Here is a 26,575-nt window from a genome sequence, read left to right as displayed (position 1 = left end):
GTGTGGCAGCCCTCTCAGGATCACAAAGGGTCTTTCATGGAACAAAGTTGCTTTTGATGAAGTTCAATTAAATGGCTTCAATGCAGAGACTTCAATGCAGAAAAAAAAAGGAATAAAAATATTAGATGATTGAGGAGGACGGTATATGCCTATGTAAAAATAAAATATTTATTCATGGCAAAGGTGCTCTAAACAAGGAAAATAGAAAAATAATAAGATTGTGGGAAATATTTGTGACACAGGTGACAAAGTTTCTGATTCTGTAATATATTTAAAAATGTTTTTGCAAATTTGTAATAAAAATTCCACAGATTGGATCAAAATGGTGGAGTGAGATACTTCAGGGCTCCATCCTCAACAGAGGCTTTGAAAAGCCAGCAAGAACTGGCAAAAACATCTTTCTCAAAGCTCCAGAAAGTAAAGGGCCGTAGTAACAGGGTGAGTGCTGAATCAGGAAAAAGCAGTAGGATTTTGTGACGCTCAGGCTGACTCTCCTCCATCCAGTTAAAATTAAGCCCCATAGACCTGACTCCCAGGGGTGTAAATCTCCCTGCAATGCAGGATATGACTCCTGAGGATGAACCTGGACCCAGCATTGTGGGATTGAGAACATCTTCTTGACCAAAAGAGGGATGCAAAAAGAAACGAAATAAAGTTTCAGTGGCTGAGAGATTTCAAATGGAGTCAAGAGGTCACTCTAGTGAGCATTCTTACACACTATATAGATAACACTTTTTAGGTGTTAATGTATTGAAATAGCTAGAAGTAAATACCTGAAATTATCAAACTCCAACCCAGTAGCCTTGACTCTTGAAGACAATTGTATAACAATGTAGTTTACAAGGGGTGACAGTGTGATTGTGAAAACCTTGTGTATCACACTCCCTTTATCCAGTGTTTGGATGGATGAGTAGAAAAATAGAGATAAAAACTAAATGAAAAACAGGGTGGGATGGGGGGGTGGTTTGAGTGTTCTTTTTTACTTTTATTTTTTATTATTATTTTGATTCTTTCTGGTATGAGGAAAATGTTCAAAAATAGATTGGGGTGATGAATGCACAACTAAATGATGGTACTGTGAACAGTTGATTGTATACCATGAATGATTGTATGGCATGTGAACATATCTCAATAACACTGAATTTTAAAAAAAATTAAGCCCCATAGTAACCAGAAAGAAAATATCAGAGAATATGCAAACTCACAGAGATGAAATTTGAGGACAGGTTGCCAGGGGCAGGGAGCAAAGGAAATGGGGTGTCAGTGCATAATCAGTGTAGGGTTTATCTTTCGGGAGATGGGAAAGATTTAGTAATGGAAGATGGTGAGGGTAACACAACAGTGTACGTATCCCACTGCATGGTATGCTTGGGAGAGGTCGAGATGGGAAAATTTATGTTATATATGTATGTGCTCACAATTAAAAAAAAAAAAAAAGAACGAGCAATTAAAGAAACAATGACAGTTAAATGTAATACATTGTCCTGGGCAGCATCTAACAATAGAGGACATTTGGGAAATTTATGAAAAAAATTGGAATATGTACGTAAGCTTTATATCAATTTAAATTTCTTGAACTTGATAACTGCACTTAAGGTGATTGTATAAATGAATATTCTTGTTCTTGGGAAATGTGCATGGCAGTAGTAATTATTCAAGGAGCATGAGGTATACAGTCTGCATTCAAGTGTTCAAAAAATGGATTGATAAACAGATAGACAAACAATAGACAGACATATGTATAGATATATGGATTGACAGATTGATGAATAGATAGAATGATATGGCAGTGTGACAAATGGGAAAATTGGTGGATCAGGGGTATCTGGGGGTTAGTAGTATGTTGGAGTTCTCTGTATGGGACTTGTATTATTTTTGTAACTATTCCATAAGTTTGAAAATGTTTCAAAATAAAAGTTGAAAAAGAATCTAAATACAGCCCTTACACATTTCACACAAATTAACACAAAGTGGATCATAGGCCCAAATGTAAAAAGCTGAACTATAAAACTTCTGGACAATAGCATAGAAAATCTAAGTGACCTCAGGTTAGGTGATAACTTTTTAGATACAACACCCAAAGCACAATCCATGAAAGAAAAAAATGTTAAGTTGAGCTTCATTAAAATTTAAAACAAATTCTACTCTGAAAAAGTTACTCTTAATACAACAAAAAGACAAACCACACACTTGGAGGAAATATTTGCAAAATGTAGTTGATAAAGCACTTGTTTCCAAAATATACAAAGTATTTTTAAAACTCAACAATGAGAAAACACTCAACCCAATTAAAAAATGGGCAAAAGATCTGGATGGACACCTCACCAAAGATAATATACAAAGGGCAAATAATTGTATGAAAAGTGCTCATATCAGATGTCATTAGGGAATTGCAAATTAAAACAACAGTGAGATAACACCATACACCTACTAGAATGGCGAAAATCCAAATCACTGACAACAGCAAATGCTGGCAAGGATGAAGTGCAACACGAACTTTCATTCATTGTTGGTGGGAATGCAAAATGGTACAGTCACTTTGGAACACAGTTTTGTGAGCTTCTTCAAAGCAAAATATGGACTTACCATATGATCCAGAAATCATACTCCTAAGTACTTATTCAAATGTGTTGAAAATTGATGGACACACAAAAACCTGCACACTAATGTTTATAGTGTTATGAACTATGTTTATTCATAATTGCCAAAAATTGGTGGCAACCACAATCTCCTTCAATAGGTAAATGGATAAACAAACCTTTATACATCCATACAATGGAGTTTTATTCAACCATAGGAAGAAATGAACCATGAAAATACATGGAGGAAACTTAAATGCATACTGTTAAATTAAAGAAGTCGGTTGGAAAAGCTTGACTTTTATATGATTCCAACAATCTGCTATTCTGGAAAAGGCAAAACTTTTTAACTGCAAAGCACAGTTAAAGTCTCCAGAGTTATAAATGCAGAGAAAGGATTCAGAATTAAATAGAGAGGAGAACTGATTGCCTGGCCTCAAAGCTTCAACGGACAGTCTGACTCTCTTGTTAGGGGCTAATGCAACTGGTGACTTAAGTTGAAGCCAATGCTCTTTTACCATTCCAAAAATCCTAGGGCCCTTAAGAATTATACTAAGGCTACTCTGCTTGTGCTTTATAAATGGAACAATAAAGCCTAGATGATAGCACATTTGTTTATAATATGTTTACTGAATATTTTAAGCCCACTGTTGAAACCTGCTGCTCAGAGAAAAAGATCCGTTTCAAAATACTACTGCTTGTCGTGATTGCACGTGATCACCCAAGAGGTCTGATGGAAATGTATAATGAAATGAAAGTTGCTTTCATGCCTGCTAATACAGTATCCATGTAGCCCATGGATCAAGGAGTAATTTCAACTTTCAAGTCTTATTTTTTAAGAAATATGTTTTATAAGGCTATAGTTGCCATTGGTAGTGATTCCTCTGATGGATCTGGGCAAAGTCAACTGAAAACCTCTTGGGAAGGATTCACCATTCTAGATGCCATTAAGAACATTCCTGATTCATAGGAGGAAGTCAAAATATCAACATTCACAGGAGATTGGAAGAAGTTGATTCCAGTCCTCATTGATGACTTTGAGATGTTCAAGACTTAAGTGGAGGAAATCACTGCGGATGTGGTAGAAGTAAAAAGAGAACTAAAATTAGAGATAGAACTTGAAGATGTGACTAAACTGCTGCCATCTCATGATAAAACTTGGGTGGATGAGGAGTTCCTTCTTATGGATGAGCAAGAAAATGGTTTCTTGAGATGGAATCTACTCCTGGTGAAGATGCTGTGAACATTGTTGAAATGATAACAAAGGATTTATAATAATATATGAACTTAGTTGGTAAAGCTGCAGCAGGGTTTGAGAGGATTGACTCCCATTTTGAAAGAAGTTCTACTGTGGATAAAATGCCACCAAACAGCATCACATGCTACAGAGAAATTTTTCATGACAGGAAAAATCAGTTGATGTGACAAACTTCATTGTTGTCTTATTTTGAGAAATTGCCACAGCCACCCAACCTACAGCAACCACCACACTGGTCAGTCAGCAGCCAACAACACTGAAGTAAGACCCTCCACCAGCAAAAAGACTATGACTCGTCGAAGGCTCAGATGCTGCTTAACATTTAGCAATAAAGTATTTTTAAATTAAGGTATGCATTTTTTTTAGACATAATGCTATTGCACACTCAGTAGACTGCAATATTGTGGATACATAACTTTTATATGTACTGGGAAACCAAAAACTTCAGGTGACTCATTTTATTGAACTATTGACTTTATTGTGATGGTCTGGAACCAAACACACAATATCTCTGAGGTATGTCTGTATATTGTATAATATTGTAATTAAAATATTATAAATATATGATTATATTATAATGTATATTATAAATGAGTGTTTTTATGTTTAGATACATGCAATATGAGAAATGATCTGGTGTTAGTGCTGCCGGATTGGTCCATTCTGACATCATTAGAGTTTTTGTGGTTGTGGAAGGGGAAGATGAACTGGACTCCAGTTATATATTTCCCCTTCATGTATTACTCATGATAAGGTCACACCAAAGCTATAGCAAGAGTCACTGGCCCTCAGCTCCACCTGATCACATAGGCCATGAACATCCTGTGAAAAAAGCACTTTTGAAGGTCACCAAGTGTATAAGTGTGTATGGGAGTTTGGGGTTGGACACCTGGAGACGTTCACCCTACAGTGAATCATCCTAATTCTACTAGCTACTAAGCTCTGTGGCTATTTACCCCCTCCCGGTCACTGCTGCAAGCCACTGATGTCCTCACTGTGCAAAAGCACAATAAAAGGCGGTCTGCAGAGAAGTGGGGACAAGGTCTCTTTCATGGCTCTATGGCTTGCTCTTCTGAGTAGTGCAACCTGAAACAGTGGCTACATTTTTTTTTTCTTTAAAGCACTCCCTCTCTCGGGACCAATTCTGAGCCAGAACCAACTCTGAGGGTCTGGGACAGGAACAAAGCTGAACAGCAGACATCTGCACTCAGTGTCCCCACCCTCAGGACTAAGGCTTTCTCCATGGAGCTGCCTTAACATACCTGGGTCCTTCTTCCCTTACAGTGGGCTCCCTGAAATAAATAGGCTTCTGGTGCCTCAATAGTATTCCAGTCATACACATTCATATCTTACTCTCAGCTTAGGCTCCAAGGGAACCCCTGTTAATATATATAGACATGTTATACAATATATGCAAGTGTGTACACACCTGCACACCTGCTAGTGGTACTTAATGCTGGCTCCACCCATGACCACTTGAAACTTGGAGGGGTAGGCCATGGGTATTTGTAATTTAGACTCTCTCCAGTGGCTTCTGATGCACAGTGAAGATTGAGAACCATCGATATGGCTGTATGGTCCAGGGTAGAGCCCTGTCTTCATGCTTTGAAAGCATTCAGTGTGGCCAGTGTTAAGAACCACATACCTGGCTGTTACTGAACCAGGGTACCCAGCTATTAATTGTAGTCAGTTCTGGAGCCTGTGATGGAAAGCTAAACCATGCTGAACTTTTTGACAGAATTATTCCTTTAAAAAACTCATTTCGGTGACATGATTCTCACCCCTTGATATGTCAGAATCAAACCTAAAGTGTTTGATTGTAAAAGCCTGAGGGAAAGTCAGGATATCTTTTCTTTTTTTTCAGTTCTACTGCCTTAACTCTTTGTATGTGTTATGTGTTGGACTTGCAGAATTGTGTTTCAGATTAATTTTGTTGGTTAGGTGATTAGGGAAAAGTTATTTCAAAATTGTGATTGTAGATATTATCTTCCACATATAGTAGGAAATATTTTAAGGCAACTTGGCAATGAGGAAGAATTGCAAAGATAAAATAAAGTACAGAGCATTCTGTTAGATGATAGAATAATATGGCAAGTGAAACACAGATATATGGCATGTGTTATGTGTTCCTATTGCATCAGAATTGTTGGAAGGGTTATTTAATGTTAAGCTGGTGCAAGGAAAAGAAAAAGATAGAATGTTGATCACAGAGAACACTGAGTAGGGATGGAAGACAGAAAAAACAGATGTAATCTGTTCCCTGTCAATCCATCAATTAGCAAGGGGCAATTAGAAGACAGTTTTAGGGGTAGCAAACCTCCCTAGGAATGGTGGGTTTGTACTTAGAATAGGTTTTAGTAATTACCACTGTAGGGAATGAGAATCTTCTGTAAATGACTTCTATAAAGATGTATTCTACTCTACACTGATATGGGACAAGAACCTGGAATGTACAGTAGATAATAAGCAGAACTTGGGTAAGGAAAGACAGCAAGGAATACTGACCAAACCAGAATAGAGAGTAATCACTTAGTCAAATTTGACTAAAGATTTTTTTTTAGTTCCTTAATATGGAGAGATTTGAAATTTAAATAAAAACCTCAGAAGATTAGCCTTTGGTGCTGTTTTTAACTTGTATTAAAGTAAACTATATGACAAATTGAAGATAGTTCTTACTCCAAAGTGTGGTTTCAGCCATTTTCACAAATCTTTATATTGGCTTAATAAAGCAATGCATTAAAGATCCTTTTAGGAGTTATTAACATGATACATCTGGGCTGGAAAATCTCCCCATGACCATCAGTTACAATTCTGGATGTAGTGGGAAAATCCATGAAATCCTATTTTCTTCCAGAAACATCCTTGGACAGGCTTGTTTCAGTCTGACTATGTTCCTACTACATTTTTTTAAAAATGAGAATTTACCCAACTTATTATTCACTTTCTTTAGGTTGAAGTGTTCAAAATATTCGTAGGTGAATGTTATAGATCACACTACTAATATCCAAGAGAAATTATCCTAGTTTCTGAGATTTTCTAAAATCACAAACATGACATGTAGAAACATGTCACCTGTCATTCTTGATCACCCACACAAATCCAGAAGTTGTTCTGGAAGCAGAGAAGAGCCTAATAGGGGAATGAAAACACGTCTTTTAAAACTGCTCTGACAAAAGGGAGAAATCAAGAAGTCATCTTAAGAATTTTTATTTTTAAATATACATGCTTCAAAAATATTTGAAGAAACGGCTTCAGAGTATTTTGGAGAATAGCTACATGGGAATGTCATCCTAAAATGGCTGCCACCAGAATGAGGCCTTTGCGAGAGGTGTACTTCCATCGTAAGTCTTGTACCAGTGACAGACAACAGCACTGTTCTGGAACTGGGGGAGGGTAGGGATGGCAAAGGGTGAAACAAGTACTGAAATGATTTAGAAATAACAAACTGTCAGGATAGTGTGTGAGCTCACCTACAGAGGAGGCACTGAAGCCACCACTTATCTTTATTTTTAGTATAGACACTTGGGCTTGTTATTAGTTATTATTCTCAACATGACTTCCCACTTCTTATAGGTTGGGAGGTTGAAGAGACAGCAGTACTTACATAAGGAATGGTATTAAAATGAGACAACAGTCAGCGTGGTTCAAAGTTTCTGATTTTTATACTTTTATCTCTTTAATATGGAATTTTTTTAACATTTCAAAATTAAGTGGATTTTTTTTTTTTTTTTTTTGTGGATCAGGAGAAATTTTGACTTATCCATAGACTATAATTCAGATCATATATTTTATTTATTTATTTGAAGTTGAAATATCAGTGGAGATGCTGTTTTAAGATTTATGGGTGAGGAGTCTTGCCCCTTGGTGACCTTCTGTGATGGTTAAGTTCATGTGTCAACTTGGCCTAGATTATGTTGTCCAGTTGTTTAAGCAAACACTGGCCTGATTGTTACTATGAGGATATTTGTGGATTTAAATCATCATTGAGTTGGTTGCATCTTTGGATGACCACATCTACAATCAACCAAGGAGATTGCCTTCAATGATGAGAGAAGTCTCATCCAAACAGTTGAAGCCTTGAAAGGAGAAGGAATCATTTCAGCAGTCAGAAGGGAGAATTTCCATCTCTACTTCAGCCAGCCAGCTTCTTTTGGAGAATTAATTGAAAAGTTTCCTTGAAATTTCCAGCTTGTGGCCTGCCCTATGGAATTCAGACTTGCCCATCTCCACAGTCACATGAGCCAATTACAATAATAAATCTTATAATATTTACACCATATATATAATCTCCTATCAGTTCTATTTCCCTGGGGAACCCTGACTAACATGCCCTCTTAGAAACACAGACGGTTCAGACCACATTATCCAACCTAGTTACTGTGAGCAGCTAGTCTAGTTGTCTGAAGGTCAAGCTAGAGTCTAGCTCTATTCAGCCTTGGCTCTATGACTTTCTCCTTCTTAGGATATGCTGGGAGCACCATAATCCACCAAAGTAGGCAAGAGCAGCACTTAGATATCATCTGATGTCCCCAAACCATGTTTCTAATAAAGAAAATTGTTATGCATAATAAAACATGGATTTCATGAAAAAAATTATTGTGTCTACTTAATAACATGTCATTAAGGTTTGCTCCTCAAAATACAGCTATTCTTTACAACTGCATCAATGAGCAGTGATTCTTGGGAAAAGAGAGGTTGGAATGAACCTAGAAGCAAAGAAAGTTCAATTAGAAAGAAACAAAGGAAGGTGTCAAACCCAGCATCCAATATTTTGGAGTGAGAGGCTGGACTAGGCCAGGGTTTCAAAGTAGAACAAGTCTAAATAACAAAGATGTAATAAAGATAATGGCCCTATGTTGTATATTTTATGGGAAAATGATTGTTGACTAATTTTGTATGCCAAGAATTTGGCTAGGTGCTGGGAAGGCAGTGGTAGGCAAATCAGAAACCCCTGACTTCCTGGAGCATACAGTCTAGCAGAGAGGATAAACTTTGGATGAATAGTTAAAAATTAAGTATGAATATGAAAAGCACTGAGAATGAGAGGTACTACTTTCTAACAAGGAACTTAATCAAATCCAGGGGACCAGGAGGTATTCCTTGGAGCTGTAATGCAAAGGACAAATGTAAATTAATTAAATGAAAAGTGGATAAATATGAGTTAATTGGATGAAAAGTAGAGCTAAGAGCATGCAAGGTGGGTGGAACAGTGTGTGAGAAGTTCATTAACTGGGAAAGAAGTAATTATATGCAAGGAAATGGGTGTAGCATGGCATTCCTGGGGAAGGGGCACTCCCATTTGTTGGACTCCATGTCCTGATTTTTGCTGATGACATACTTAAGTTGCAAGTGACTTAAATTTGGTGCCAATATAAACTACCTTAAAGCATATCAGCTTGCATCTGGACTATACTTATGTTCTGAAGAAAGGTATTGTATTGGTACCTCTTTACTTCAAGGAAGGAGAATGTCAGGATAGTAGACACCATAGTCAGAGCAGGACAGGTCAAGGACAATTTAGGTACATCACAGAACAAGGCAGAAATTAAATTATTATAATTTTCTTAATATTGTTATTTGACCTCTGCTAAAGATGCTGAGGAATACAGTTTCTTTTAGATCTCTTCAAAGACTGTGATATTGATCAGGATTATCCTGGTTGCAAGTAACAGAAACCCAATGAAAAATTGCTACAACAAATCAACCTAATAAAAAAATGGAATATGTTGACTCATATATTTTTAAAGTCAATGTGTAGATACTATGTCGGGCAAACCCAGTTTAAATGCTGTTGCAAGGAACCTGTCTTTATATTCAGCCATTTTCCAAGATGTAGGCTTCATTCCAGGGCAGGTTCTTTCAACATGGCAGAAAGATGTCTCTCACACTCCAGGCTTATATTACAGCAATTCAGCAGGCACAGAGGAAAGAGAGTTCTTTTTTCTCAATAGTTCCATCAAAAGATAGTGGCTGACTCTCCTTGGAAGAAACCAGGTCATGTGACTACCCTAAACTCCATCACTGCAGCCGTAGGTAAAGGATACCCGATGGTCCAGACCAGGATCAACCCCATTTCTCGAGTCTGGAGACAGCATCAGCAATCCCTAACCATGTGAACTGAGAGTGAAGAGAGGTTCCATGGCTCACCAGAGAAAAACCAGGTTGCTGTTACCAAAGAAAGGGGACTTAATACTGGTCAGCATAACCAACAGATCTTCACAACCCAACTTGAACCTTTTTTCCTTTTTTTAATACATTTTTTATTGTGAAATTCAGCATATATACAGAACAGTGATATCTTTCAAAGTATGATTCAACAAGTAGAGAGCAAATTTCAAAGAATGTTATGGGTTACATTTCCACAGCTTCAGTTATTTCCTTCTACCTATTCTAAAACCCTAACATCCAAAATGTGATATGTATATAAAGATTCAGTATTATAATCTTTATTAAATCCTATCTTGTCTTTGCTACCCCTTCCTCTCATTTAATCAATTTCTCAATCTTCAGGGGTGTTTAGGCAGTGACCACCCTAACTTGTTCATATTGAAAAGGGGTGTTGACATTATCGGGAAGGGGGCTGCATCAGGTCGATATTCTTAAAGAGGCTCTTGCCTCTGGGTTTTAGGACTTGATTGTTATAGGAACACTCAGGTGGATTTAAGTTTCTGAAAAATATGCTTAGTGAGTGAAACTTTTATAGAGTCTCAGATTGGGACCTAGGTATTTCAGGACTACTGTTGGTTAGGGCTTACAGTAGTACATATGAGATTTTATAAAAGTGTCTCATGCAACTGTGAGGATGCATGGGTCCAAATTCCATAAGGCAGGATGCATGAGCCCAAATTCCATAGGGCTGGCTGCGAGCTGGCAACTCCAGTGAAGGTCTTTGATGAACTCCCCAGGAGAGGCTGGCTAGCTGAAGAAGAAATGAAAGTTCTCTCTTCTCCCTTAAAAGTCTTCAACTGATTGGATTAAATTCAACTGATTAGATTCTCTCATTGCAGAAGACACTCCCTTAGTTGATTGTAGATGTAATCAGCCACAGATGCAATCAATTGACTAAGAATTTAACAAACCAGCCTTCTGGTTCATTAACCAGCCACAAATGTCCTTGCAGTAACAGTTAGGCCAGTGCTTGCTTGACCAGACAACTGGACACCACCACCTGGCCAAGTTGACACATGAACCCAACCATCACAATGATTGTATGCTATTTTGTTGTTTTGCTTGTTAGAGAAGTTGTAAGTTTACAGAAAAATCATGCACAAAGTGCCCGGTTCCCATATACCATCCTACTATTATCACATTGTATTAGTGTGGTACAATTGTTACAAGTGATTATAAACCCATTTTTCTAATTATACTATTAATATAGCCATGGTTTACCTTAGCATTCACTATGTTGTACAGTCCCAGGGGTATTTAAAAATTTTTGTTCTAGTAACATAATACAACCTAAAATTTCCCTTTTTAGCCACATTCAAATATATACTTTAGTTCTGCTAATTATGGTCACAAGATTCTGAGACCTGGCAACTCCCCCAATGTCTTAGTTTGCCAGGACTGCTCGGACAATCCCACACACTGGTTGACTTAATGAACAGGAAATTATTACCTCACAGTTTGGGAGGCCAGAAGTCCAAAATCAAGATGTCTATAGGATCACACTTTCTCTGGCATCTATATCGTTCGGTTTCCTAAAGCTGCCTGAATGCAATATGCCAGAAATGGACTGGCTTTTACAATGGGGATTTATTCATTTACAAATTTACAGTTCTAAGGCTATGAAAATGTCCCAATTAAAGCAGCTGTCAGCTCAGGGAATGTGGTCCTAACATCTAAAATAGTCATGGTCCCACCCTTACCAAACAAGAGTACATTACTCTGCTTGGTTATACAACCATATTCATTCATTCCACCTGTCATCTTACCAAATGCATAAGGGGGTTATGACCTGAACACAAAATATAGCTAGTTGAAAGTATTAAACATTTAGTGGACAGATGAAAATGTCTGTGTATAGTAATTTTTTCTAAATAATTTGTAAAATCTATGGAAAATTTCTGACTCATGAAAAATTCAGTAGTTTAAGATGAATTGATCAGTGAACATGGGCAAAAAGTGACATACAATTAAAAATGTAAATTTACATCCAGTAAAATGTTCAAAGTGCAAAATTTATGGTTGTTAGAATTATTACAGGATAGTAGTTAATGGCGTTGGACTTAGAAAGTATATCCCACTAGTAAACATATGTTTGATGTTAAGGCTTACTCTGCCACATGCAACCATTATATTAAAGGAGGAAATATACTACAATTGAGTACCTACTAAATACCAAATACTTCTCATCCCATTTTATTACAGGTCTCATTACATAGATGAGGAAATTGAGGTTCAGGAAGACTAAGGATTTTGCCTTCAGTCATACAGATATTTACATACCTGAGATTTCAACCAAGATCTCACTAGATTGCTAACCCATGTCCTTTTTGCTGTACCAGTGCTCCATGAAGTTGTATTAAACACCACTTTTTGTTGTTCTTCACAAGGAGGAAACTTGTTTTCTGTTTGTAGATATACATCAGTGTATACGTTTACTACAGATATTATGCTATGTTTTCCATGTGTCTATAAATGCTTTAGACTTATTTATTACAACTGTGTATGTGTGCTTGTCTGTCTGTCTTTAACAGCAGTGGAATATTCAGATAAATTGACATGTTTAGTTTCAAAATTCTGATCCAATTTTATAAGAGACTTTACAGGCTAAATCCTATTACATTTGGGGCATTATTATTCTAGGATATTGCAGATTATGATTTATTCTAGCCTTTTAATGAAGTCAATATATCAGTGAAGTTTTTAAAGTTTATTTTATCTACAGACAGTATTGAAAACTCATTGCAAATCTATTCAAATAGAATACAATGCAAGTCTTATTCTGTGCCACAGTTAAATGGCCATTTTATGGGAAATTTGATTTTCATAAATTAATTTGGCTTGGAACCCACCAAATACAACACTTCTCTATTTGGTAATTTAATTTTCTAACCAGTCCACCAGGAACTACAGTACTTGCTAATTGATCCTAAAAAGGGATGCCAAATTGATCATTATAAAATAATTTTTTACTTATTTGCTCTAACAGCTTCTCTGACTTGTACGGTCTCCATATTTTCCTTTTCTCTCAAGCCATTTCCATTTTGCAGAATTCAGTTTCTGGCTTAAGTCCATGTTTCAAAGGAATGAGGTCACTCAAATATCATTTGCCAGATCTCTCCACCAAAGGACAATAACCAAGAACCAAATGGAAAATCTCACACAAAGCCCGATTAGAATTTGCGCTAATTAGACCACGGTGTTGGTTACAACGATGCTATCTCTGAAAAGCAGCATAGTTACCATAAATGACTCAGTCATCCTCTCCTCCTCGTCAAGCTCTCGTGGGCAGACCCAGAGACTCCAAGTCTAGATTTGACCTTGTTTTCCAAGAGCTTTGTTACCTTTACCGTTTCAAGTGAAAGCGCAGGTTCTGAAAAAATTAAGGCAAAAGCGTTAGAAAAAAGTGGAGGTTTTTTACTGTAGTTATGCTAAATGCAACCCAGTTTTTCATATTATTCAGTTTTATTACAATGTGGTGTAATGTAGAGGTAAAATTCTGGGGCTTGAAATCAGAAGAATTTAATTTTAATTCATCATTTTCTTTCTGTATGCTTTGAATTGAGTCACTTATGTTCTCTGAGCTTTGCTTTCTCATTGGTAAAAATTGGAAAAGAAATAATACTTACCAAACTTACCTTAGACACGTGCAAGTTCTACATAAGCCTATAATGATAGACTTCATGAAATGCAAATTATTATTATGTTTAATGTTAAACTGGAAAACACTTCAACCTTCTAAGAAGAACAAAACTGCATTAACAACACCAATGATAATATCAACAGTATGATAAATCAAATTAATCTCCTCTTGGTGTGGATAGCAGAAAGGAGTACAAAGTAGGTATTTTTTGCACACATCTGAACAGGCTTAACTCCCATGAAATTATGCTTTTCATGGAAACTTTGACCATATTAATCTTGGCAGAGTTTGGGTAATATTTTTGGAACTCTGAAAAGACTCTTTCATTTTAATTCCCATGAAAGACTTTCTTTTTATATACTATATTAGGGAAATTGAAAAAGAAAAAGAATACCATCATACTTCTGATAGTATTTTATGGAAATAAAATTGCAGTGTCGGAAGGGTACCCTCAGATGTCACCTTTGCCATAAACTACATATCAATATGAGCCTTTCAAACTTCATTCATTAAGTGTTCATTTCACACTTAGTAATTCATAATGTATTTTGTGCAATACATTAATATATTGGCATTTATGACTTAAAGCAGCTTTATGCAAAATGATTTTATCTCTCAGCATGACAGTGAGTCAGATTCCCTCAGCTGTTTTCTACTTCTTAACTTCTAACCTTTACAAAGTTCAACAACTCTTTCAGGCTGCTGCAGTGGTGACGTAGTCTGACTGCTATACTAGCTTCCTAGAACTGTTAATTGACTTCAAGCCTAAATGATGTGCCTTCAGAGAAGCTAAACAACCAGGAAAAACCATCTAGATGTACATGATTGCTTTACACTTCCTATGCCACTAATATGAAGATTTCAGGAGACAGTGGATGCTTCGTCTATTCTTAATATTAGAACCAAAGTTTGGAATGTTGAAGAATTAAAAAGTGATAAGAATTGAGACCCAGAACCCTCTGAATCTGATGACAGCATAAGTTATCCTTCTTCTGTGAACGCTGCCTCTAAACAGTTTTGCCAAACCAAGTCTCTCTAACAGTAGGAGACTGTCAAGGCTCCAATTAGTAAATCCCCAAACCCCAAAGTTAATTAGGAGAGCAGTAAAAAAGTAGTGGAAAATGCTCATTCCCAGGAGAGTGAAGAATCAGATCAGTCATTAGCCCCAATGGATGTGTAGAGGAATTAGAGTCCCCTACAAAAAGAAATGTCTTATACTCGCCACCACCCCCCCAAATGGAATAAACTATTTAATAATTTTTATAATTGTTAAGGTTCAGTATTTTTGAAGGCAAGAAAAGACAGCAAAGAACACCCCCAACTCTCCTGTACAATAAGGTAAACTATAAATATGTTTAAGGTATTAGTAAAAAGGAAAGATGAAGGATGAAGAAAAATTATTTTCCTTTGGTAGGCATAGCCAGGAATCTGTTACTAGCATAACAATAAAGGTTGAGACATTAAATAATTGAGCACAATGTCTACCCATCAAAAAGGGGAGATCAATTTGCATTGATGACAATACAAAAAGATAATATGAAATACAAAAAGTTAATATGAATTAATGAAGACAGATATTACACTGAGTATGAAAATATGCATGAATATGAAAAATAATGGAGAAAGACCACATATGTCGAATAAGTTTCATTAAAGCTTCAAGCTCTAGCGACTTTTAAACCAGCATATTTAATGAATGAACTGGAGTTAATAAACACAAGTAACTTCCGTCTTAGAGAACTTATGGAAGCCTAGGAACCTTGGGAATTTTACCCCTGAATTGCAAATGAGGAAACGATTCTTCATCAGGAAGTTCGTGATTTTGGCAAAGGTTGTTGGACGTCCACCAATATCACTCTTCCTTTACTCCATAGCAATAGAGTTGCTTCTGGGCCATAGCTGACCAATCAGAGAGCACATTTCCAAGTCCCCCTTGCATAGACGTACAGCACTATGACTAAGTTCTCATCATTGGGATGAGATGTAAATGATGTTTTCCATTTTTGGCCTAGGCCTCAAAATGTTAGGCAAGCACTCTTCCACACTTCCTCTCTTTCTCCTAGGCTAAAACACTGAGTTACTGTTGAACCATATTTGAACATACCCATGAGGAAAGCACCCTAGAGAATGGAGGAAAATACAGATGGAAGGAACCTGGTTCCCTGAAGGACCACATGGAGCAGAGCCACATGGTCAATCCAGACAGCCCAGTATTGTTGCATGAGAGTAAATAAAATTTCGGGTGCTTTAAATAGTGTGACCATAGTCCCATCCTGTCTTATGCCTACTGTCTGTCATCAATATGAATGACATCCTCTCTCACTGTAAGAATGGGTTACATGATCACCCTACCTTTCAATCAAAGTATCATGGTGACTCTGGTTTCTCCACAACCTGTATAGAAAATGGGACCTGGAATTTGGATGATAATGTAACAGAAACCACAAATATGTGTTATAGTCCCATTGCCACGTGGTGGCAGGTAGTGTCACACATGGAGCAGGCTAGAAATCTAGTGGCCTTTGTTTTGCTCTTGTAAAATACTTGCTAAAATTTTTACCTGTAGTAACTTGAAAAGCAGACCACATCTACCTACCAAACCTGTAGTGAGAGTGACAAATGTTAATTTATATTGACTGTCCCTAGCTGCATTTGGTAAGGTGTTACAAGAAAATAATACACATAGTCAAGAATTGGCTAGCTTGAAAGCAGAGGTGAAATAGAACAGAGAGTATTCAGAGATTTGGGGCTTTGCAATATTGGAAACCACCTGCTTCTGAACTCCAAACAGCAGTGCATTCATAACTATTGTTTCTCAGAGCCTTTCTCAGAGACCTACCATTAAGCCAAAACAAAACTGATCACATTGAGTGTTACCTTTACACGGTAAACTCATTGTTTCAGGTGTTCTCAAAAGAGGTGCCTTTAAAAATACAAAAGAGAAAGACAGATACAGGAAACGAGGAATTTAGGCAGGTTTAAGAACTATGTGCAAGCCTACGAAATTAAACTATCAAGTTAAGTTATTAAACTATGTGCAAGCGTATTAAATTTTGAAACCACAAGCTTTGCTTACAAATGCCTGTGGCTACTGGCCGCTAAGGAAGCATATACTCCATATCCACTTCAGATGTTAGTATGGAAATAATGATAAGGAAGACCCTACCTACCCAAAGGCAAAGCCAGGGGCATAGGAACATAATCAAGATAGTTACCCTCAGAGAAGTAGACCATTTTGGTGGAATAAACTCTAACCAGGGACTTACTCAATTCTTAGGGCAGAGAATCTAAGCAGTCCCTGCCCAGCTAAAGACCATCAGTGAATTTGCTCTCTGTTCCTCTCTTTACCGAATTGAAGACTATTGCAGGCATCCTGTTTCTGCTCCATCATTTTGTGGGTATGCTGTGTGAAAGGCATACAGATAACTGGACTTTGAATTTATAGGTCGTTGGACAATGGGAAGCTACCTCTGGACCAGATCAAAAGAACTGCCCACTACCCAGAGATCCTGGACCTTGAGCTGGGTGCAATACGGAAGAGACTTGGGGAGTCTCCTTGGAAAGCAGGTGTTGGGTTCTGTGTGTGGGAAAAGGAGTACATGCAAATATTTGGGTGAAAAATGGAGGGATCCGAGGGGGGAGACAGCTAGGCAGAAGCCAAAATTTGTTCCACATTTTTCCTTCAGAATGGTGCCTGTAGATACCCTTATGGCTGACCTTCTAGACAAGGCAATTCCCAGCCTCTCTTGAAGAGAGTGGAAACCTTAGGGCTAAGTTTCACCCACTGCAATTTGAGCAGAAGTGGTATTTGCCACTTTGGTTTGAGGCCTTAAAGCATTAAGCATGGGCTCCTCTCCCCTCTCCTTCACCCAAAGCTGGTACAGGGAGGTGTATTTTATCAAGTTTCAGTCATGCAGAAGGGGATGCCTGACACATAATGGAAAGAACCTTATTTCTTCTGGCTGTACTGCTCACCTAAGGATTGCTAAATGAGAGACAAATACACTTTCAGGTTTTTAGGTCACTTTTTGGGGGGGATTTCTTTGTTGCCATAGCCAAATCATTATCCTATTTTAGCAATTCATAAATTCAGTTAGTCTGTCAGGTGAAACAATGTGTAAGGAGCATCTTCTAGGCGTCAACTTGCCCAGGACACCAATCAGCCGTCAACCTGCCCCTGCTCAGGCACAGTGCTGCACCCACAGCTTCTCCACAAGCCTCCGCACCATATCGCTGCTCGCACAATCACAGAGATCCACCAGAGTGTTCCTATACCAGACAAGTCCTAAAATCCAGAGGCAACAGCCTCCTTAAGATCAATTAGCAGATGTGGCCCCTTCTCCATACTGTCAACAACCCTTTCAACATGAGCAAGTTAGGGTGCTCACTGCCTAGACACCCCTTGAAGATGGAGAAAGAGATTAAGTGAGAGGAAGGGATAGCAACATTCAAGATAAGATTGAACAAAGGTCTATGAATACTGAAGCTTTATATAATTATATATATTTTTGGATGCTGGGGTGTTGGAATGGCTGGAAGGAGGTAAATGACATGGTGGAACTGTAGCCTATAGCATCCCTTGGGATTTGCTCTATAGCTGCTCATTGGATTGTGCCTTGAAGGTCTTCACCTTTCTGAATATACCTTGTATTGCATAATAAGGAAAGAACTAAAATTATGGAACGGTAACCCATAACAATTTTTGAAATTACCTATATGACTGCTTGTTGAGCTGTACATCAAGAGATGACACCTTTCTATATGTATGTTATATTTTACAATAATGGAAACGGCTGAAGTTGTGGAACTGTGACCCATGACATTCTTTGAGATTTGCTCTCTAACTACTTGTGAAATCATACATTGAAAGTTATCACTGTTATGGATATATGTTAAAGTTCACAATTAAAAAATGGAAAAAAAAATCACAAATAATGCAAATGATGGAACTGGAATGGAACCTAAGACTGTTTGATTCTGGAACTATTCATCTTTCTATTTATAAGATGCTTCATTTTATAACTGTTTTTTCAAACATACTAAACTCTCAGGAATGTTTTTTTAACGTGATAGATATGTTTATTTTGCCTTTCCCATTCAATGTTAAAATTATTTTGCCAATATTTTGGTAACTTGATTTTTGATATAAATAGAAGTATGGTATGCCCAATGCCAATTTAAATTAACATGTTCAGGTTCGGAGAATTTGCCATATCCTTGAGGTTTAAAGTTGAATTTTTAGAAAAGCAATATTTTAGGCAAGCATCTTATAGCTCTAATATTCCATAATTGCAATGAATACTGGGTAGAGTGTCTCATTTCATATCTTAGCATATATTAAACTGCTAAAAACTGGCATTAAAATTTTTAAAGAAACATACTTCAGAAGGCATGAGCTTTGGTTCATCTTGGTAAGTTTCATCTTGTGATCTAAAATCTTACTGCAGAATATTTATCATTTCTTTATGGAGGAAATGCTTAAGGATGCAGTTTTCAGTCAGGTAGGAGAAATTTCATCTCACAGTAGAAATGACCACCTGGTTTCCATCTTTACTAATATCAAACAGGAGAAATCCCCTCAAAGAATAAATGTCCTAATTTTAAGGTATGAGAGTATGTTCTAGAGATATTTTCACTGATTAGTTTAACACATTTCTTTTGTGCACCTACTAAGCACCAGGCACCCTGGTAGGTCCTGGGCTTGTAGACTAGTGGTGGAGTGCATCCTCCAGGTGAGGAGATACTGGGCTACCTGCTGGAAAAATAGTGGTAAAGAGCTTCCCTCATGACGCTCACAGTCCTAATTTGTGCAATTGGCACATTCTCAAATCAGGCTGTTCTGTTGCAAATGCCAACGTCAACAGCTTTAGTGAAGTTAATTTCTTCCACAGACCTAAAGCTAGAGGCAGTGGGTTAGAAGAGAGAGAGAAACCTTGTATAACAATTTTATTAAATGTAACTCTGCAAGTTAACATTTTCCATAGCCAAATTTATCCCTCAGCTATATTGGCAATTACATAATTATGATTGGCTTATCTTTCTAATTTTTCTAGTTATCTTCATTAATTAATTCACCTAGAAAATAGTTATTGGGCAGCTGTTATATGCCCAGCACTAAGCCAGTCCTGGGGACGGAGTGGCGAACCGAACAGATGTGTTTCCTGTCCTCCTGGATCTTAGAGTCTAGTTGTGGAATCAGACACCAACAATGAAAGTGGAGGCTGAAGTACGGGAGAAATATTATTTTAATTATGATTCTAACTGAAAGTAATGGATATGGAAGATAACTAATACTGTATAATGAAGATATTGAGGAAACCACTCCTAGATCAAATCATTTAAAATGTTTTAGATAGAAAGAAATTATAGGTAGATGTTCTTAGCCCTCATTGGAGGACAAATTTCAGGGAGTGTTGGAGAGAAAGAATTTTAGTTTAAGATTCATTTTTTAATATAAAATTCATTTTAGTTAAAAATTCATTCTCAACTTAGCTCAACTCTTTTCAATTCCACTCAATTAAACTCAACGAAACTTCTCTAAGTATTGTATTAGTGTGGAAAGAAATGGTTCTTGCTCTTTGTGTCTCAACATTTCCCTCCCTCCCCAAGGCCCTAAGGAGCTTTAGACTTGATTTTATTCAACCACCTAATGAGAGCTAGAGAATGACATAAGTGGCAAAGCAACATGCCTTACGTGTACCAGCAGGAAAGAATTGTAAAGTTTGTGGTTTTAGTTTTTTGTTGTTTTTTTTTTTTTAAATGAATCAAGGGAATGATTGACCTGACAGTTTGCAGCAATTAGTGAAGAATTATTTCTAGTGTTTTCAACAATATACAGCTGCTATCACTATCTCTTTGTAGATTCTTCCTCTGAATTTGCTAATTAGAATCTGAAAATTAGTTAAATTTTGTATTTTTTCAATTTTTAAAAACTTCTATGGCTTTCATCATTCTCTATCAGCCCAAATTTACCTTAAAAGTTAGTTTTTAGTTGCCTGAATGGCAGGTTGACAGCTGACCTTAAGAGTGCCGGAAATGCCTTAGACAATTAGATGTGAATTTTCAGTGTACCTAGAACTAAAATTAGCAGTACTATTTGACATGTCCATCCATATGGAAAAATTTTCTTCCTATAAGGCTCTGGTGAAACTGCAGCAAAAGAAGCTCCACCACTGAGATTTCAACCATTTATTTATTTTACTTTTTATCTTTATTAGAGAAGTTTGTAGAACAATCATGCATAAAATACAGGATTCCCATATTCTACACTATTATTAACACCTTGCATTGGTATGGAAAGTTTGTTTCAATTGATGACAGCACATTATTATAATTGTACTATTAACTATAGTCCATGGTTTAGCTTAGGGTTCACTGTTTATGTGGTATAGTTCCATGGATGAAAAAAAAAACTTTATTCTGATATATATATATACAATCCAATATTATCCCTTGTAATCACATTGAGGTATATAGCCCAGCACTCTTAATTATGTTTACAATGTTGTGCTACCATGACCACCATCCATTACCAAAGTATTTTGATCATTCCAAATAGAAACCCCATAAATTATAAGCCTTAACTTCCCATTCCCTATATCACCCCACCCCCTGGTAACTTGTATTTAGATTATGACTATGAATTTCCTTATTCTAATTATTTTGAACCAGTGAGATTGTAGAATATTTGTCCTTTTGTGAGTGGCTTAATTCACTCAACATAATGTCCTCCAGGTTCACCATGTTGTCACATGCATCAGGACTTCATTCCTTCTTATGGCTGAATAATAATCCATTGTATGCATATACCACATGTACATCAGTGTGCAAATATCTGTTCAAGTCCCTGCTTTCAATTCTTTCAAACCTACTAGTGGAGTTTCCAGGCCATATGGTCGTTCTATACTTAGCTTTTTGAGAAACCACCAGACTGTCTTCCATGGAGGCTACACCATTTTACATTGCCACTAGCAATTAATGATGTCCTATTTCTCTGCATCCTCTTCAACACTTGTAATTTTCCATTTTTTTTTAACAGCAGCCATTCTACTGGATGTGAAATAGTATCTAATTGTGGGAAGTCTTTCACCATCAAGTAGGATGTTAAGTGGTCTCCTCAGATATGTCCTTTATCGTGTTAAGGAAGTTTCCTTCTATTCCTAGTGTTCGAAATGTTGTTATGAAGAAGGAGTGCTGGATTGTGTCAAATGCCTTTTCTACAACAATTGAGATGATCAAGTGTTTTTTTACTTCATTCTGTTAATCTAGTGCATTACATTAATTGATTTTCTTATGTTGAATCAATCTTGTATAACAAGGATAAATTCCACTTGATCATGGTTTATATTCTTTTAATATGTTGTTTGATTTTGATTACTAGTATATTGTTGAGGATTTCACATCTATATTCATAAGAGATACTGGTCTATCGTTTTCTTTTCTTGTGGTATCTCTATCTGGCTTTGATATGAGGGTGATATTGGCCTTGTAGAATGAATTAGGGAGTGTTTCCTCCTTTTCAATTCCTTGGAAGAGCTTGAGCAGAATTTGAGTTAAGGCTTCTTGGAATGTTTAGTAGAATTCTCCTGTGAAGCCATCTGGATCTGAGCTTTTCTTTGTTAGGAGGTTTTTGATTACTGTCAATCTTTTTATTGGTAACTGGTTTGTTGAGATCGTCTGTTTCTTCTGGATCTGATGTAGGTAGTTTGTATGTTTCTAGGAATTTGTTCAGTTCATCTAAGTTATCTAATTTATCAGTGTACAGTTGTTCCTCGTATCCTCTTATTGTTCTTTTTATTTCCCACTTTTCATTCATTTCTGATTTTTGTTGTCTCCTCTCTCTTTTTTTCTTCACCAATCTAGATAAAGGTTTTTCAGTTTTCTTGATCTCTTCAAGAACTTTTAGTTTTGTTGATTCTCATTTCCTCTCTCTCTCTCTCTCTCTCTCTCTCTCATTTGTTTTCTATTTCATTTATCTGTGCTCTAGTATTTGTATTTCCTTCCTTCTGCTAACTTTGGGTTTAGCTGCTCTCTTGTTCTAGTTCTTCCAGTTGTGGGGCTAGGTCTCTGATTTGAAGTCTTTCTTCTTTTTTAATGTAAGCAGTTAGAACTATAAATTTTCCTCTCAGTGCTGCCTCTGTTGCATACTATAAGTTTTGGTATGTTGTATTTTCACTTTCATTCACCTCAAGATATTTCCTAATTTCACTTCTGATTTCCTCTTTAACCCATTGGTTAAAGAATATGTTGTTTAATTAGCACATGCTTGTGAATTTTCAATTTCTTTCTCTGTTATTGATTCATTCTGTTGTAATCAGAGAATGTACATTGCATAATTTCAATGTTTTTTAATTTACTGAGACTTGTTTTGTGACCCAACATATGATCTCTCCTGGAGAATGATCCATATGCACTCAAGAAGAATGTGCATTCTGTTTTCATTGGATCCAGTGTTCTGTATACGTATGTTAGGTCTAGTTTGTTTAGAGTATCATTCAAGACTTTTATTTCCTTATTGTTCATCTAACTTGATGTTCTAGTCATTATTGAGGTTGGGGTATTAAAGTCTTCTATATTAATGTAGAATCATCAATTTCTCCCTTCAAATCTGTTGGTATTTGCTTCATATATATTGGGACTCTGTGGTTGGGTGCATATATATTAATAATTGTTACATATTCATGTTGAATTGTTCCCTTTACCAGTGTTTAATGACTGTCTTTGTCCCTCATAACTGTTTCTGATTTAAGGCCTATTTTATCTGATATCATTATAGCAACCCCAGCTCCCTTTTGGTTACTGCTTGTGTGGTATATTTTTCCATGCTTTCATCCTCAATCTACTTGTATCTTTGAATTTAAGGTTAGTCTCTTGTAGGCAGCATATATTTGGGCCATGCTTTTTTACCCATTCTACCAATCTCTGCCTTTTAATTGGTATGTTTAATCCATTTACATTTAAAGTCACTACTGATAATGCAGGACTTTCTTTTGCCATTTTGCTATGTAGTCTTTGTTTGTCTTATACTATTTTTGACCCTCAATTCTTCCATTAATGCCTAGCTTTATATTTATTTTCTTCTGTGTCATACCATATTGAGCAACTTCTCTTTTCTATCTTGACATACTTTTCATCTATTTTCCTTTTGCTTACCATGAGATTAAAATTTAATGTGCAAAATATATAACAATCATATTTGGTTTCATACCAACTTAACTTCAATAGCATAGATAGATAGATAGATAGATAGATAGATAGATATGCTTTTCTTATACAGCTCTATCCCTCCACCTTTTTTTTTTGTACTTATTACCATTTATATATCTGTACATTGCCTGTCCAAAACCATAGATTTACCATTACTTTTTATGCATCTGCATTGTATCACCCATAGGAAGTAAGAAGTGGAGTTACATATCAAATAATACAATTATAATACTGGTATTTATAATTACCCAAATTGTTGCCTTTACTACAGTTCTTTATTTCTTTATGACTGCTTTGAACCACTGTCTAGTATCTTTTCCTTTCAGTTTGAAACCCCTTTAGCATTACTTTTTGGGCAGGTCTAGTAGCAATGAACTCCCTCAGCTTTTGTTCATCTGAGAACATCTTAATCACTCCCTCAATTTTGAATAAAGTTTTGCCAGATACAAAATTCTTGGCAGTTGTTTGATTTCAGCACTTTAAGTATTTAAACCCAGTGCCTTTTTGCCCTCAATGGTTTCTGATGAGAAATGGGAACTCAATCTAATTAAGACTTCTTTGTACGTAACATGTTACTTTTCTCTTGCAGCCTTCAGAATTCTCTCCTTGTTCTTTGCATTCAATAATGTGATCAGTATATGACAGGCTGTATTTTTCTTCATGTTAACCTCATTTGGTATTCTCTGGGCTTGTTGGATATGCATATTCATGACTTTTGCTGAGTTTGGGAAGGTCTCTTTCATTATTTCTTTAAATATTCCTTCTTCCCCTTTCTCTCTTTCTTTTCCTTCTGGGACTCCCATAATGTGTATATTGGTTCACTTCATGGTGTCCCAGTGGTGTCTTAGGCTATTTTCCCTTTTTATAATTCATTTTTCTTTATGCTTCTCAGCCTGACTCATTTCAAGTGTCTTTGTGTTCATTTATTCTTTTTTATGCCAGCTCCAATCTGCTCTTTAAACCCTCCTAGGCATTTTTCATTTCAGTTATTGTGGTCTTCAACTTCAGTATTTTTCTTTTGTTCCTTTTTTTAATTTTTATCTCTTTACCAAGATTCTCATATTGTTCATTCCTTGTTTTCCTGGCATACTTTAGTTCTTTCTCTGTATTTTTTTTTACCATACAGTCATCCAGAGTGTACAATTGTTCACAGTTTCATCATTTCTGCATTTTCCTTTATCTTCTTGAGCATTTTTAAGAATATTTTTTGAAAGGCTTTGTTTAGTATTTCCACATTATTGTCTTCTTATTTTTATCCTGTTCCTTTGGATGGGCCATCATTTCCTGATTCTTTGTTTGTCTTGTACTTTTTTGTTACCCACTCTGCAGTTTAATATCTTAAAATTTCTGCTCTGGGATTTATTCCCTGAGATGTCTGTTTCTTGATTTTGTAACAAGCTGGTGATAAGACCAATATTATTGCGCGTCAGCCCTCTATCAGGGGTCTGCCCAAGGCGAGTGCAGTGTGCAGGGTTTTCCATCTTTCTGGGCCTCTGTCTTGTCCTGGGCCTTTGCTTGTTTGTTGCTTTGGAGTGCCCTGTTCACAGGAGTTTGGTTGTCCCCTCTGTTTCCCAGAAGACAGACCTTCCTCTCCTGGGTGTTTGAAGCTGATAAGCCTTTGCCCCAGACTTTCCAATTCTGTAGTTTCTTACAGTCCTTTGTTGTTGTCTTCATCTGCTTTACCCTGGAGGGCAAATTCTGGGGGTGGGGGTGGTAGTGGGGTGGCACACCAGCAAGGACTTTCCCAAGACAGTCTTTCCCAGCCAAAAGAGTTTCAGGGGCCCATGAAGGAGGTGCAGACTGGCTCCAAAGTGCCCTGGGACAGGGATCAATAAGGTTACTGAGATCTTCTTCCATGGCTCCCTGTGCCAGTTGGAATATATGATGTCCTCCAGAAAAAGCCATGTTCTTCAGTGCAATCTTGTGGGGACAAATGTATTTAGTCTCGATTAGGTTGGAACCTTTAGATTAGGTTGCTTCCATAAAGATGTGACCCACCCAACTGTAGGTGATAACTCTGATTGAATTATTTCATGGAGGTGTGGCACCCCTTCAGTGTGGATCTTAATTAAATCACTGGAGTCCTATAAAAGAGTTCATGAACAGAAGGAGCTCAGAGCAGCTGAGAGGGACATTTTGGAGAGAAGCTAAGAGCTGACACTGATGCTTAGAGATACTTGCAGATGCAGACAGAAGGACATTTAGCTATGAGATGAAGCCCAGAGTTTGCTCCAGGATATGCTAAGACAGAACCTCCAGACGCTTAGAGAGAAATGTCCTGGGAGAAACAACCAAGAATGCAGAGGAGCTGAGAGAGGAGCTGGAACACAACCCAGGAACAAAGGATCAGCAGACACTAGCCACATGCCTTCCCAGCTAACAGGTTTTCCAGAAGCCATTGGCCTTCCTTTGGTGAAGGTATACTCGTGTTGATGCCTTAATTTGGACGTTTTCATGGCCTTCAGACTATGAATTTGTAACCAAATAAATCCCCTTTATAAAAGCCAATCCATTCTCTGACCACAATGGAATACAATTAGAAGTCAATAACCATCAGAGACTTAGAAAATTCACAAATACCTGGAGGTTAAACAACACACTCCTAAACAATCAGTGGGTTAAAGAAGAAATAGCAAGAGAAATTGCTAAATATATAGAGACGAATGAAAATGAGAACACAACATACCAAAACCTATGGGATGCAGCAAAAGCAGTGCTAAGGGG

At 36.9% G+C, this 26,575-nt stretch overlaps 1 pseudogene; it reads right to left on the bottom strand.

Moving 5' to 3' along the window:
• LOC119530616 overlaps positions 1-25,708 on the bottom strand; it is a 68,074-nt pseudogene extending 42,366 nt beyond the window's left edge.
• Between the last annotated feature and the right edge of the window lie 867 nt (positions 25,709-26,575).

This window comes from Choloepus didactylus, chromosome 3 (assembly GCF_015220235.1).
Source record: "Choloepus didactylus isolate mChoDid1 chromosome 3, mChoDid1.pri, whole genome shotgun sequence".
Lineage (NCBI taxonomy): Eukaryota > Metazoa > Chordata > Mammalia > Pilosa > Megalonychidae > Choloepus > Choloepus didactylus.
Note: the sequence above shows the minus strand (reverse complement) of the source record. Positions and strands in the feature narration are given on the sequence as shown.